At 40.9% G+C, this 14434-nt stretch overlaps 1 long non-coding RNA gene across 2 annotated transcripts; it reads left to right on the forward strand.

The window, feature by feature from the left end:
* The first annotated feature begins 9 nt into the window (after positions 1-9).
* Positions 10-5841, forward strand: LOC128793202 (uncharacterized). Of its 2 annotated transcripts, none has more exons than XR_008432682.1 (3): positions 10-1338; positions 2440-3036; positions 5738-5841. It is a non-coding gene; the product is annotated as an uncharacterized LOC128793202 (long non-coding RNA). The 2 variants fall into 2 exon arrangements; XR_008432683.1 differs by lacking the exon at positions 5738-5841 and having other exon boundaries at positions 2440-2692; positions 2847-3638.
* Positions 5842-14434: the final 8593 nt, after the last annotated feature.

Genomic DNA, 14434 nt, shown 5'->3' on the forward strand with positions numbered 1-14434 from the left:
GGGGCGGGCAGGTGGTCATGTGCGCGGAAGGCCGGGGGCGCGTGACCGCGCGGCCCGGCGGCTATGGCGGGCGGGATGAGCGCGGCCCGGCCCGGCCCCTCAGCGCTCGGGGCAGGCGAGCCTCCGCAGCTCGTGTGCCCGCTGGGAGAGGGAAAGATACTGCGTTGAGAAGTAAATAGGTCGGCGAAGTGTTCTAACGGCACGTTTCAGTGTCCCAGGGAGTCTTAATGGCCTGCTGCATAATCCCATTAAAGCGCCTGCCAGCGCAGCTCGCTGTCACCTTCCTCAGCCTTAGAGTCAGATGTATAAAACCAGCTGCCATGTGGCACGACAGCTTACGGTGCAGAAGCTGAGGCTGGCTGGCACGGTTCTGGAGGTGCCATCTAGTTTTCATATCTATTTTTTGAAAGAAAAATCCCACTTCCATGAAGGCCTCTCCAAGTCCTATGGCAAACACGGTTTAGGGGCTGTACAGAGCTTTTTGAGCCACTTCTTTCAGGGGATGCAGTGCCCTTCCTGCAAGGAGCAAGGACCCTCTCTCGAGGAAAGAGGCAGAGCCGGAGCGTGAAGGTCTGTGTGAGCTGAAACGTAGTGAAAAGAGGGTTTAATCCTGAAACCAGGATTACACAGCCCTTCCAACGGCACCAGCAGCCCAGTAAGGCACTCCTACTGAGACACGGGGTCAGTGCCTTACTGGGCTACTGGGCACACTTCACGACTTTTACGAGTTGTGGAGTTTTCTTTCCACAAATCACTGCCGCTGTGGGGACGCCTCCTTAAAATCCCTGCTTTCCCAACACTTTTTGTTTGCTCAGCAGGCAAACCCAGGAAACTTTTCTAGAGGTTTGAACTGCACCAAGGTATGTACAAAACTGAAACAGAAGAGCACAGGGAATTAAAACCCAGGAAACTTTTCTAGAGGTTTGAACTGCACCAAGGTATGTACAAAACTGAAACAGAAGAGCACAGGGAATTAAAACAGGATGTATAAGAGAGCTTTCTAACTAATTCTCCATTCTCCAGTTGATGGATGCAAGCCAATCCTACAAGTGTTACACCTGCCTAGATCTGGCAAGGTGTGATCCTCAGTCAAAGCGCTCAGAATTCCCATCTCAAGAGATCTAAAATTGACCTTTTAAGTACCTGTTGAGGATGGGACAAGGCAGCAGTGTGAATTTAGCCCAGAGCCTGCGGGCATCACTGAACATGGCAGCACAAGAGAGCCAAGGGACAGCTGAGCAGGATTGACATTGCTGCTCCTCAAAAACACACACCTGGAGCTGCACACGCCTGTGGGAAAGGCCCAACCAAGCCAACACTCACAGTGCCCAACAACAGGTGAGGAAACAGGACTTTGTAATGTCTGAACAGAGGGGATTTGTCCTGAGAAGTCGGTGCAAACAGCACCACTGGTTCTGGGTGCTTCTGATAAGCACCATGACTGACACCGCCAAAGAGGGGCTGCTGGCAGCACAGCAAATCCATTATTGTTGGTCCTGGGCTGCACAGGAGTACACAAACCAGGGAGAGTCACACTGCCATCAGGCACAGACAGCTGGTGACAGGTAGGAGCTGAGTGGCCCAGTGCCTTGTCCCTGCTGATGTCCGTGGGCTGCTGAAGCAAACAACAGATGTGGATAAATCAACACCTTCAGGGGAGACAGTGAAACATGCCAGGTTATGCTTTGCTTACAGAAGATCCCCAGTACAACCAGTGGAGCCCTGGGCAGCACACAGCCCACACAGATGAGCCTGGCATCCTGAGGGGTGTGACACCCCTGAGGTTACAGGGGGGGCTCAGGAATCAGGTGAGCTCAGGTTTCACTGGTGTTTCTCTCACTTAGGGGTGTGCAACACCATTAACACCCCCGTGAGTTATCCCACTGTGCATCACTGTTAAAACCACAGCATGCTGGTCTTTGTGCCAGACAGAATTCTGCAAAATATTACAAGTTCAACTGTAAGTTCAGCTTGTCTCCTGGTGTAATTCCATACATCATGACAGCAAATATTCCAGCCCAAAGAAAAACCTGATACCAAAGAGATGACAAAGCAACACTCTGAACTCTTACACCCTGGCAGCACATTCAGAAGGCAGTCTCTGTCTGGTTTGTGCAATTTTTAGTCCAATCTATTAACTATAGATTAGTTATATGGTGCCCAGCCCCTGTCAACCAGGCAAATACACACATATAGATGTGGTTGGAAAAAATTACAGTAAAATGGGTATTATTGTTAAAAATGAATAAAACTGGAGACCTTCTGATACTTCCCTTGTGTAGTGTCATATTTTCAGTAGTAATATGTAAAAGTGATAATATTCTCTGTGGGACAAATGCAAATTGATTCTCAGCTTGCTGACATTTATGACAGGCAGGGCAGCTTCCCCTTTTCTAATTATCCTCAAATGTCTCCCTCTTATTGTAATACACTTTCCAGAAATGTGAGCTGACATTCATCCCTCATGCTGGTCACTTGCAGAGGAATCTTGCAATAAATGGCAGCTACAGGACAAGAAGAATGGTACCATTACTACCTCAGCAGGAATGAGCAGGAAGGTGACTCAGAAAGAGTGTCCAGCACTGCCATGCCACCCTTCTGAGTGTGATTTGTTTGTGGAAGATGAGAGAGACCTGTCTGGGTGATGAGAGGTCCTCACTGCTGTAGTGGCACCAAAAACCTGCTTGCAAAGGTGTGGCTGTGGGCCCTGCAGCCTGTCTGTTGCGGGGGGACTCAATTTGCAGTAATAAGGATGTGAAAACAAAGGCACTGCAGGGAATTGTGCCATCTACACTGAGATGACACTTGCTCCTAAATGATTCCCTGTGTTTTGTGGGATTTTCCAGAGTATTTCAAGCACCCAACATCCCACTGTTCTGCACTGCTAAGAGTCTGGCTCACTTGGAATTGCTTGGACTGCTCTGGAAACTTGTGCATCTCCAGTCCCCTGGGGGCTGCCTGAAGAGGCAGATCCTGGCCTTGGATCCTCCACCCAGTGCCAATAAAACCTATTGCAACACTGATATTTTTATCCAGGTAACAGTCTTGTATGAAACAAATAGGTAGTTACTTACTGTCTTCTTAGTATTTTGTGTAGTGGGTTTTTTTGTGATTTTTGTGAAAAACACCTTTACTTTCTTGTGAAAATTTAAAAAGTTTAATAAAGGACAGTAGGAGACAGAAATAAAGGGTTAAAACAGCTGGGTGTTGGATATTTAGTTAAGAGTACACTTGTTATTTTGGAAATGCTTTTAATATAATATTTTATTACATCATTTTTTATATATTTATAAATAATTATGTATAGTAAACTTTTTTTTCTATATTAGTTTACATATTCTAAGAACTGTCTAGTATGGCTCTTTTTTGGTTTTATTTTCTTAGAGTACTCTTAGGTTGTGGTATTAGTTTATTTTTATCACTTTTAGTTTTTGGGTCTTGGTCTACACTGTTTTTAGACAGTGAGTGTTGATAGTTGGTATATTTGTAGTAGGTGTTTTCTTTATATGTTTACTGGGTGTTATTTCATTTAAGTAGGTATTTTAATATAAGTACACTTATATCAGTTATTTTATTAAGTTTAATTAACAATAGAAACAAAAACTATATTTTATGTAAAGTTTTTTAACATTACACATATGGAATCTATTTTAATATTTGCAAAAGGCCAATATTATAATATTATAATAAATATTATCTATTATAATAATATGTATCTATAACAATTTTCAGTTGTACCGTCTGTGTATTTTAAACCCATGTTGCAAACTCTAAAGGAAGCAAAACTTGCAGTTAAGAACTTGAAATGGAGATGTGTGGAGGGTCGTGTTAATTCAGGGTACATTTTCATTGCTTGTTGTTCAGCACTCTCAAGTGGCCCTGTATTTAAAAAAATATCCCTAAGAACTGGCAAAAAGGTAATTGAAAAGTAGATTTTAGGCAGTTTTGATTGTCCTCGATAAGGACATGCATTTCTCATTTTTAGCTTCTCCCATTCCTATCCCTTTCGTCACCATCCAGGAGTTCCCATGCTTTTCCTTCTTATTTTTTCCACAAGCTCAAAATGCCTTCTCTTTAGGCTTTATCGTTCTCCTTCATTAAAAATCTTCAAAAATACATGTTTTGATCAAACACTTTGGGTGGCAAACACATTTCAAAGGGTGGCAAACAGAAAAAGAAATGTGCAAACTTGTTCTGATTTTTGAGAGCCTCACTGACCCATCAGCCATATGAAATACCTCAGGGTGTTATTATCCCTCAAACTTGCCCTTTCTCAGGAGTGGGCACATTCCCTTTTTATACATGTTTAATTTCTGTATGGGACACGTGCTTTCCTCTAACGTAAAGTCCTCACAGGTATCTTTGTCAGGTACACAAAAGCTTCTGAAAATATCAGTCCATGTAAACACCAGCTGTGGCACAATTCTAACTCACATCAGACATGATTTATTACTCAATCATTTCTTTTGATTCTGTTTTATGGGCATCAGAAGTATTTTCACTCAGCATACCTCCTTCATGCACAGTGATGCACAGGGGCTGTTAACAGGCACTCAGCCTGGTTCTTAATTCCAAAACACAACATCATAAAAGTAAGTCATACATGGAGTTAATTCACCAGACAAAATACTAGTTCCGTCATACTGAGGATTGAAAATGTGTAACAGAAAGCACAGTAAGAACTTTGTAATGATCCCTAACATCCAAAAGCCAGGAATTACAAAATTAAAGACAGAAAATTAAACAGATTTTGGAGTGTATGTAAATATCACTGTGTCATAAATAGCTCAACTCTACTCTGTTACTACACAGATAAGTGAATCTATGAGGTAAAATCCTTGATTTCCTGGTTTGATTTCTTTTGCCCTAATTGGAGACAGATTTTAAGCCATTGTGTCCTATTGATAAACATGTGGACAACTTTTGAAGACCAACGATATGACTGCTTAAAGGTTGAGGAAATAATAAGGAAAGAGATATTTCCTATGTTTCCCTTGTGAGAGCTTACAATAAGGACAATGCCTTGTGGCATTTAGTGAGGCTTTACAAATGTTTGTTACTATTGTGACTTTATTTTAATGATGCAAATCTTCAGCTACATCTTTGCTGAGTATTGTTGACAGCACTGTAATAATGTCCTTTAGTTTCAAAAGCAGAGGAGAGACCCTTCTCAGACCTGCAGGCCATCAGCAGTTCTGGCAGAGTGAACACCTGCTCTGTTTTTATAGAGCTCTGAGCCACTACGAGCCTCTACAAACAAAACTGGCAAATTCTTTTGTTAGAATTGAACAATAAAAATCCAACATAGAACTAGTTAGCTCCACCCCCCCAGAAGATAAGTAAACTGTAACAGATAAATGTTTAACATCATTCAGTCTGGTATCAGTAGAATATTTGACAATTCCCAGAGAGTGTTATGGAATACCACATTCAATTTTCCCCTGTATTTGCCAGAATCAGGAGTAAGAACCGTAACACTTAGAAAAGGAAGCTAATTTGTATTCCCTGTCACTTACTGCTGCTTATTTGATGTCAACACTTTGCAAAAGACAAGAGAATAAGGTTAATTCAGTGCTATGAAGAAAAATAATGTTATAATTTTCATGTATTAAACAAAAAAAAATCTACAATTTATGCTTCCTTTTTCATTTGTTCACTACTAAAGTGAATGAGTATATTTGATGTTACTTACTATTAAAGTAACCTTTTAAAGCCTCTTTTCTGTGTATTTCTCCAGACACCTCAACAAAAAATGACTTAAAGCAGGAGGAAGTTAGGAGCATTACAGAATCTGCAGCAGACAGATCCCAGCTTCTATTGTCTGTTTTCCAGCCCTCTGTGAACCAGGTAACAGGACTCCTGCAGGAATCACCCAAAATTAATGTGCTTCACTTCAGATGTCTATCTGCAAAAATTACAATTATTTCCTAGAATGTGTAAGGGAAAAAAGAAAATATTAATATTTTTCTAATATTTCTAAGTTTTAAGCATGTTTCAAATAACTGGTATTTTTCATTAATAGTGCATTCATTTTTGCACAATGGAACCGTTTAACTTTGGTTAAACAAACCTGCAAGGACTTTTCTGTTGCTATTTTTTCTTTAAAATTATGTCCTTTAAAAAAAGTTGTGAGTGAGGGCTGTGTTCCAGAATTCATGGGTATAACCAGTGACCTTTTAGGCAGGAGAAATGTAGGAAAGACACATTTCTCTGTGGAATAGCTTTAGGATTGTGGCCAGAATTAACTTCTCTGGCCAAGTGCAAATTGGGAGGGACTAGATGCTGAGTAAAACAACTCTTTCTTTAATTCCTCCTGTGCCCAAGGAAATGGACCTTTGTGTTTTCTTTGGAAAAGAAAAGGGCTACATCAAAGTAATTCCCCACTTCATTCTCCATTTCTTCTAATGGAAAACTGACAAGATTCCAATACAGACCACTGGCTCAGATCAAACCCAAAAGCTGTATTCTTGATGTTTAATTCCACAGGAAGAAGTGTTCTGAGGACGTAAGGTGGATGGGGTAGAAATGGGAAAGAGGCTTAAGTTTGCAAGGGATGAGATTTGAGAGATTCAGGGAAATGGCTTTGTTAAAAATGCTCTGTGTCCTTACTCAAGCTCTGTGTCCTTACTCAAGCTCTGTGTCCTTACTTACAAGCTTTTAAATACTTGTTTAATGTTAACCAGATGTGCAGGTCTCACAGGAGAGTCCTTCTGCTGCTCTCTTGCTCTCTGTTCTGTCCCCACCACTTGTCCCCAGTCTGCCCTGAAGCCAAGCAGAGGCAGGAAGGCATCAAGTGTCATTCCATGCTGGAGCAGCACGTAGGAGTTCTCATGGACCATACTGTGCTTAGTGCAGATAGAAACCCCAGCAAATTCCAGCTATGAATTGTAGGAAATCTAGATTGTGTCTATGAGAGATAAAAGTTCTCAGAAGATTAAAAGTTAGCCCAATTTGGGATAATTCTTAGTAGGACTAGAAAAATCTGTGTCTATGACAGCAAGGTATCAGCCATGCCCTGTTCCCAGATTTGCTGAAAAAGCTGTAAGATCTAGTTCATGGAGGCAAACTGTTCTTCTCTTCCATTGCCACATTTTTGGCCACAACTGAAAAAAGTTAGTTGAAACTCCAAAAGAAATCTCTGGAATGTTAGTTGGGCCGAATGGCATTCAACCGTTGGACTTGGCAACGTTGTAAGAAGTTGAAAAATAAAGATTTATAATGGGATGTGCCATTGCCAGAGAATGTTCATTATGTGTCTGTGCATGTACAGACCCCCACACATCTGTATTATATAGAGATGTACTACAGTGCTACTGCATCACTGAAAATTTCTTAAACAGAAATATCCCCAAATAATTATCTGTACTGACAGAAAATTGTAAGAAGACAAGAGTTGGACATTTCAAGGATGTTAAAATTGTAGCAAAAAATGTTCAGAGTGGCTGTGAAATTAAATGGGTAGTTGCTATTTACAAATATGATGATTACATACAGTTACCATGGAAACTTGAGATGGAAAATAAAAAGTGACTTTAGCTTCATCTTGAAACTGCCCTGATAGGAGAACAATAGCTGACATTCATCCAGCAGGAGGCTAATTGCCCCTCTTGAAGAATATACAGCATGTTTTTCTGTATTTTTTAGCTACTATGCAAGGTTTTAAACCTGCAGCCAACTGAAAATAAGGCTCAGATAAGAGACACATCTGTTATTAGAATCACAGCACAGTGTGATTTATTCTTTTTCCTACTCTATTTACTGAAACACTCTCTGTTCAACATTTTCTCTTCTAAAACTACTTCAAGTGATTTTGGGTCCCATCTAAGTCCATGGCCTGGTAATTGTCCCTAAGTGCATTTTCTCATTATCTGTGTTTCTGCTTTGACAAGATAATGAGTGAAGCATGCTCTAAGGATGTGACTCATTTCCATCAAAATGAGCTTCCTGAGAACCATGAAGGAGGCAGGGAGATGACAACTGGCCCTGGACATTTTTAGGACAATTCTAAATGTGAATCAGTTGCTAGTTAATAAAATTATATATATAACAATAACTGAACAGGTTATTCCTAAATAAAATTTGTACCCAGTGAGATGGCAGTGAGCACTAAGGCTGGAAGTCAGAAGACTGCACAGATGGTACCATTTGCCTGTCTCTTGGGAATCATTCTGGTGCTGAAAAAGCCCTTCTGAGCCAGATGCTCAGAGCCAGTTCCCTGTTTGCTGACAGACACTCCTGCTGCACCTGGCAAGGCTGTGTGGATGTGAGTGTAGCCAGGTATCTGCACACCAGTGGGGCTGGGATGTTCAGTGTGCCACACACGGAAATCAGCGAGTGCCAGGTCTAGTTACCAGAGGTTGGAAGTGCCATTAAAAATGGGATTCAAAGAAGGGCAGCAGACCAAAAGCTGTGGGCATGTGCATGGACACTGAAACTTTAGGATGAGTCTTTCAATTTCTCTGATACAACCTTTTCTTTTTTATGCACTAAGTTTGTTCCTTTTGTTATCGACACCAGCTTACAGGCCAGTAGTTCATTTTATATGGACACACAGAATCTCATTTACATCAGTTGCAATTCTTGCCTATTTAATTCTAAGTGTTGTTCTTGCTACATGGAAACAATATTTACAGAGCTGCTGAACTTGTATTTTTCTTCTTTTGAGGGATGAACTCCTTTCCAAAAGCTGTGCTATTTGACAACTGAACACCTTTGGCTTTTTCACTTTTCACAGTGTTTTTAGAGTTCTTCCAAATTATTAAAATTAACAACAGTGAAACACTTTCAGATGACAATGATTGTATGCTTCTGCTCTGATGGGTACCTGTCTCACTCCAATACACATTTGAAGCACTTTAATGCAGAAACATCTACTATGATTAATAAACTCAGATTGTGAGTTTCTAGTCCAAGTGCTTATAATGGGAGAGATGGAAATCTTGAGTAGTTATTGTAGAAAAGCAAATGACAATTATCTGCCAGACATTTCCATGACATTTTCAAGAGAAAGTGAACATCAGTGTTCTTTGCACCTCGTCTGTGCAGTGATTTCCATTTGCTGATCAATATACTCCACTTGGAAAGTTCAGGCAATCCACTTAAGTGCTGACACTTCCATGACAGTAATAAGGCCCTACAGAGAACTGTTTTCTTCCAAAACTCCTGCCAGACCTTTATTAGAATTAGGAGAACATGATTGACACTAAAATGACTAAACAGCTCTTCCTTGTGTTCCATCTCTCTCAACCTTGTACCTAAAACTTTCTTTGGTCCCCAGTGCTGCTAGGCATGCAGGGACAAGCCTCTGTTCCTGTAACACCATTCCCAGCAGCACGGATCAGGTAATGGTTGGACATTGGTCCCAGGGCAGAGATCTAAGCAAGCACAGGGAAACTGAACTTAGCTATGCCTGCCTTGGACAATATTGAATATATTTCCTTTCTCAGTGCAAAGCCTGAGCCACCAAATTAGTGACCTTCCTCTCATTTTTAATTACTAATCTCATGTTGCCCAATCTAAATGGACCCTTTATCAGATGAGCATATTCCCCACACCACATTCTGCATTGCTTTTTTCTTACTGTTGAGCAATATCCAGGGAAGTACTAGAAATTGTAACTCCATTCAGTAGGGATATTTTTCATTATTTATACAGGTCCAGGAAACATTTTTTATTATGAAGTTAGGCTACCCTTAATGAAATAGCTCATGTTTCATAGCGCTCTACTACAGAAAAATGCAGTTCTCAGTTGATGTCTTTGTTTACCATGTGCTATTTTGCATTGTTTAGTGAATAAGCAGAGAAGGACACTTCACTGAGACTGATCCATAAGACATTAATTACATAAAAATACTGTGTTGCTTGTCTTGATATAAGCAATATTTTCAACTGCATTCTCTGATACTTGATGTTAAACTACCACACAGAACAAAGACTTCTTCAAGTGCTCATGGTGCCTTGGATTTTACACTCAAGTTTTTGAACTTGCTAACAGATATGTTAAACATCTCAAGCAGAAACTCTTCCTACAGCTATGGAGCTAAGTAGTGCCTAGAGTACAATTCATTGTACCAAATAAAATATGTCACATTTCAAGATAAAAACAGAACATTCCCACTTTTCCAGAAGCTTCCTGTGAATAACTAATGTGTAAGGTCTGCAATTACAACAAGAAAGCTTCTGTATCACCCAAGGCTTTTTATGCCTTTTATGCCTTTTCTCTGGAGTACATAATGCTGGTATCAGCCTTTCCCTTTCCCTTTCCCTTTCCCTTTCCCTTTCCCTTTCCCTTTCCATCCTCATGTTGCTGGTTTCAGCACACTTCTGCAGGAAGATGTAATCCTTCACACTTGTGTGCAAATGCTGGGTGCCCTCATCAAGATTAACACTGTCTGTTTATAAGTGCTGCTTTCTGTGGGGGCCTTGACCTTGAATTCTTTGTGACTTTCTGATACTCATGTTTTTTTCTGGGATATCCAGACTTTGTAAATCGGTCTTGGCATGAAAATAGTACCTGACTTCCATAAATTGAATTCTGGACTAGGTGACTCTTCGGTGGCTATATCAGAATTGCTTTGCTGGTGAGCTAATGGTATGTGTTCAACCCTGCCTGTCTCTAATAAAATTTTATTTTTCAGCATAGCTAGTTTACAGGATTGAGCAGCTGCTCTCTTCCTACAAAGTCAGCTTTCTAAAATTATAATGTTGGATGCTGAACTTTAGATGAACCTATTTCACTTGCTTTTCCTGCTATCAGTCTAAGAAGGGATCTAGTCACAAAAAAAAATATTACAAATATGAACCTCATCATACAATAGTAAGAATTAAATTTCTTTTGATAGACAGAAAAATAATCAAGTAAAGACAATTTTGTAACACCACATATTGATGGAGTGTGACTTACAAATATCACTAAACTTCTGTAAACAGTTTACTAAGAAATTGAAGGCAGTCAGTCCAATGAAAATTGATACAATAAGCTATTCACAGCTCTCTATTGCCTTGCCCTTCAGAGCCTTGCATTTGGGCACAGGGACAATGCTTGGAGTGGAATCTGTGTTACTTGATGTTTTTTAATGACTATATAAAGCTCTTCTAAACTGGATTATGTCTGGTATGCTTTGTAACATACTTCTTCCCTCATGCAACCCATACCTGAGATGGGACATAGGACAGAGCTCTGAAACATCTCTGAGAAACTTCAATTTTGTTTGAAAAAGGAAAAACAGAACAAATTAATAACTCTGAGTATCACGAGCTTCCTCCCTGCATTTCTGCAAGTATCCAGAAAATACCAGATACACCCTTTCTAAACAAGCTCTGGGTTTGTGACCTTGTGGTACAAGTCTGATCAGTTCCATGGAATTTCCCTTGCACTTTTCTCCCAGTTCAGCTGGCTGACCTCAGAGTCACAGGGTTTTTTCTCTGCCAGTGCAGAAGCTTTCCACAGCAAAGATTAAGAACAAAACAAACCCTTCAAAAGTGAGATCCTCATGACAGACACAGTGGCTGCAGCCCCTTGGTTGGTGCTTAAATCCAACCCCTGTTCTGCAGCCAGCAGCTGCACTCCTGTGCCCACATCTGCAGCTCTGAGACCCAGCCTCGGGCCATGGCAGGGCACAAACTGATGCAGCCATTGAGGGGTGCAGGGTGAAAAGAGAATGCAAATACCCTGATGCTACAGGCATCTTGCAAGACTTTAATGAACCAGAGCCTGAAGAAGTTACAGGTTTTAAAGTGAACCAAAATACAAGGCTAAATAGTCAATTATCCCCCTAAACCATAATTTTGAAAGAAGCCCAAAGCAAATATGGACAAGCTACTGATAAGCACATATTGGTATGCTGGATATCATCTGGGGCTTGTATTTCCACAAGTTTTCTATTTATATAGGCAGTCAGGCACTTTTCAAGTCTTGCTGGCTCATAACAGCAGAGTAACAGCTTCAGCAGTGAGAGCCTTTTTCTGCATAAGCAAGTGTGATGGGCCCTGTTAGACTGGATATGTTCTTCCTGGCAAACTGAGTTTTTAAAGGAACCAGGATCTCAGCTGCAGCAAGCATCTTCCATATCCATGCTGTTTTCACAGCCCTGCATGTGACGAGTGCTGGAGGATGTAAATCAAAAGAGAATTCTCCTCAGCTGTCCCCATCCCACTGAAAGCTCTGTTTATCCCCTGGTAAACTGAGTGCACTCAGTTTATCATGGACATGAGAATAATTAGGCTACTGTCTCCATCCCTGCAGTGTGTACCTCACTCTGTGCCAGTCCTGTCAGCTGAGGCTGGCAGAGATGATTCCAGCAGTGATGTTGTTTCCTTCAGCTTGCTGGTATAAAGAGTGACACCAGGAACCAGATACTCCCTTCTTCCCTATCTGGCAGTCTTTTGATCCATAAACAAATGGGAGTCCTATTACAACTTGGCATCATTTTTGCCTCCATTTTATGTGAAACTAAAGAGCTCCCAGGAGGTCAATGAACGTTTCTGATGAGAGCAAGTGCATAAAGTCAAAGAGAAAAAAATCCACTGTAATTAATGGGGATGTCTGTGCTGGATTTCTGTTACAGTTGCATTAGTTGTGGAGATGATGTGTTTTATTCCCACACAAGCTTCATTAATGAAATACAAAGGAAAACTGTCAAGTTCCTAAGCAAATTGTTGTGAATGCTTTATATTTCCTCATAAGGAAAGGGCTTTGCTGTGGCTCCTCTAAGCAGCTCCTTCTGTCATCATTGCCTCTTGAATGCAGAGCACAAGGGCTGGGGATGAAAGCATTAATGCCACAGAGGCAAGAGCATTAATGCCATGCAGACGGTCAATACAAACAGAAGGAGGAAGAAAAGCGCTTGGCACTCAGCTGGCAGCAGCCAGCCCTCAAATGGAAGTCTCCAGGAATGATGATTACAGTGCCAAATGCTAGGGAATTCAACTCAGCAAAAGGAAAGCACATGAGGCTCAAAGATGATTATGAATATTTAAAGGGTAATACTAGTATTAAAGCCTTCCAGCATTTTTTAATGTACCTAGACTTTTCCTGGGACTAGCATTATTTAGGTTATTGGGCAGAGCTCTGTGCTACTGCAAAGCAATACAATATTAATGAGTATTATACATAGTTCTCAACCCTTCCCTCTCCCCCAAGGAATGAGCAGGCAGATCTTTAGCCAAGCTTTGGAGAAATGACACAGTGGTGAGGATTGGAGGCACAGTTCAGGTTGAAGCCAAAGCTATCTTTGAGTCAGAGTGACTGCATGAACCCCCATGCTCAGCAATCATCTTGAACCACATTTTCCAAACATTTCAAGATACTGTGGCAAATCCTAGATCCAGGATGTTTCTACTCAGTGGTAAACTCCTCACACACCTACATTAGGAGAAGGATCACTTTAGGGTTTCTGTTTATTCAATGGCACCCCTAAAAAGTGAAGTTGAAAACAAGACACTCCTAAAGAACTGAAGCTGAGATGGGTAGAAGCAATCTCTGGAAAGGCCTTTCTGTCTTCTAAAAGGAATCAGAAAAAGGACTTTGTCACTCCAGTGTCTAAATGAAGTGTCTGAAGTTTGATGGGATGAATTAGTACCATGTAAGTCTTTGAAAAGTGCCTCAGAAAGTTAAGAAGCAGGATGATACACCTCCTTGGATTATTTATAACATTCATTCCTAACTGCTTCTTTAGGCATCCAATAAATTGGCAAGTCTACACTTCCAGCTACACAAATAGGGACAGCCTAAAGAAGCTTCCAGGAAACCCTATTACACATTATAACTTGGCTGGCTTCATTTAGGCTCCGTCAGCAGTGTAATTACTACATTACAGGGGCTCAGTGGCTGGCAAAGAAAAGGGCACCATGAAGGGACTCAGAAATGAAATGATTCCAGATTAGTGATTTTCATGGATTCATTGATTTTGAAACCAAAAGCACACTCAGTGCCAGACTTAGAGTAGGGCCTGGCTGAGATCAAACCCCATCATGTAGGGGACCACACAAAACACAGCAGAAAAAATTCAAGTCCCACAGATTTTACATTTTTCTGGAGGTTTGTAACTTTTTTAGAGTCAAGTGACACTTGAACAAAGATTATTTGAAATATGTCCTTCATTCTTATGTCTTTGGCTGAAATAATTTCTTTGAAGACATGGGTGTTGGCTGAATGTTATAATGGTTGGAAACCAGACAGTGCACCTTGAAATACAGACAAAGCTGACAAGAAAACCACAGTGAAACCACAATCCCTGAAATGACTCTATCTGCTTTTCTGACTTGAATGGTTTGGAACACAGCTTTCTGCTTTGTAGCCAATTTATTAACCTGCTCAAAGTAAATAAGCAGCACCTTATCTGGTGAGCTGGTGTCAGAGATGGGTTGCATTAACCCTTTTTGTACAGCTCTGTTAAATAAGTGACTGGAGGATGGGCTGCCTCTCTGTGTACAC

Source organism: Vidua chalybeata, chromosome 10, assembly GCF_026979565.1.
Source record: "Vidua chalybeata isolate OUT-0048 chromosome 10, bVidCha1 merged haplotype, whole genome shotgun sequence".
In the NCBI taxonomy this organism is placed as follows: Eukaryota; Metazoa; Chordata; class Aves; order Passeriformes; family Viduidae; genus Vidua; species Vidua chalybeata.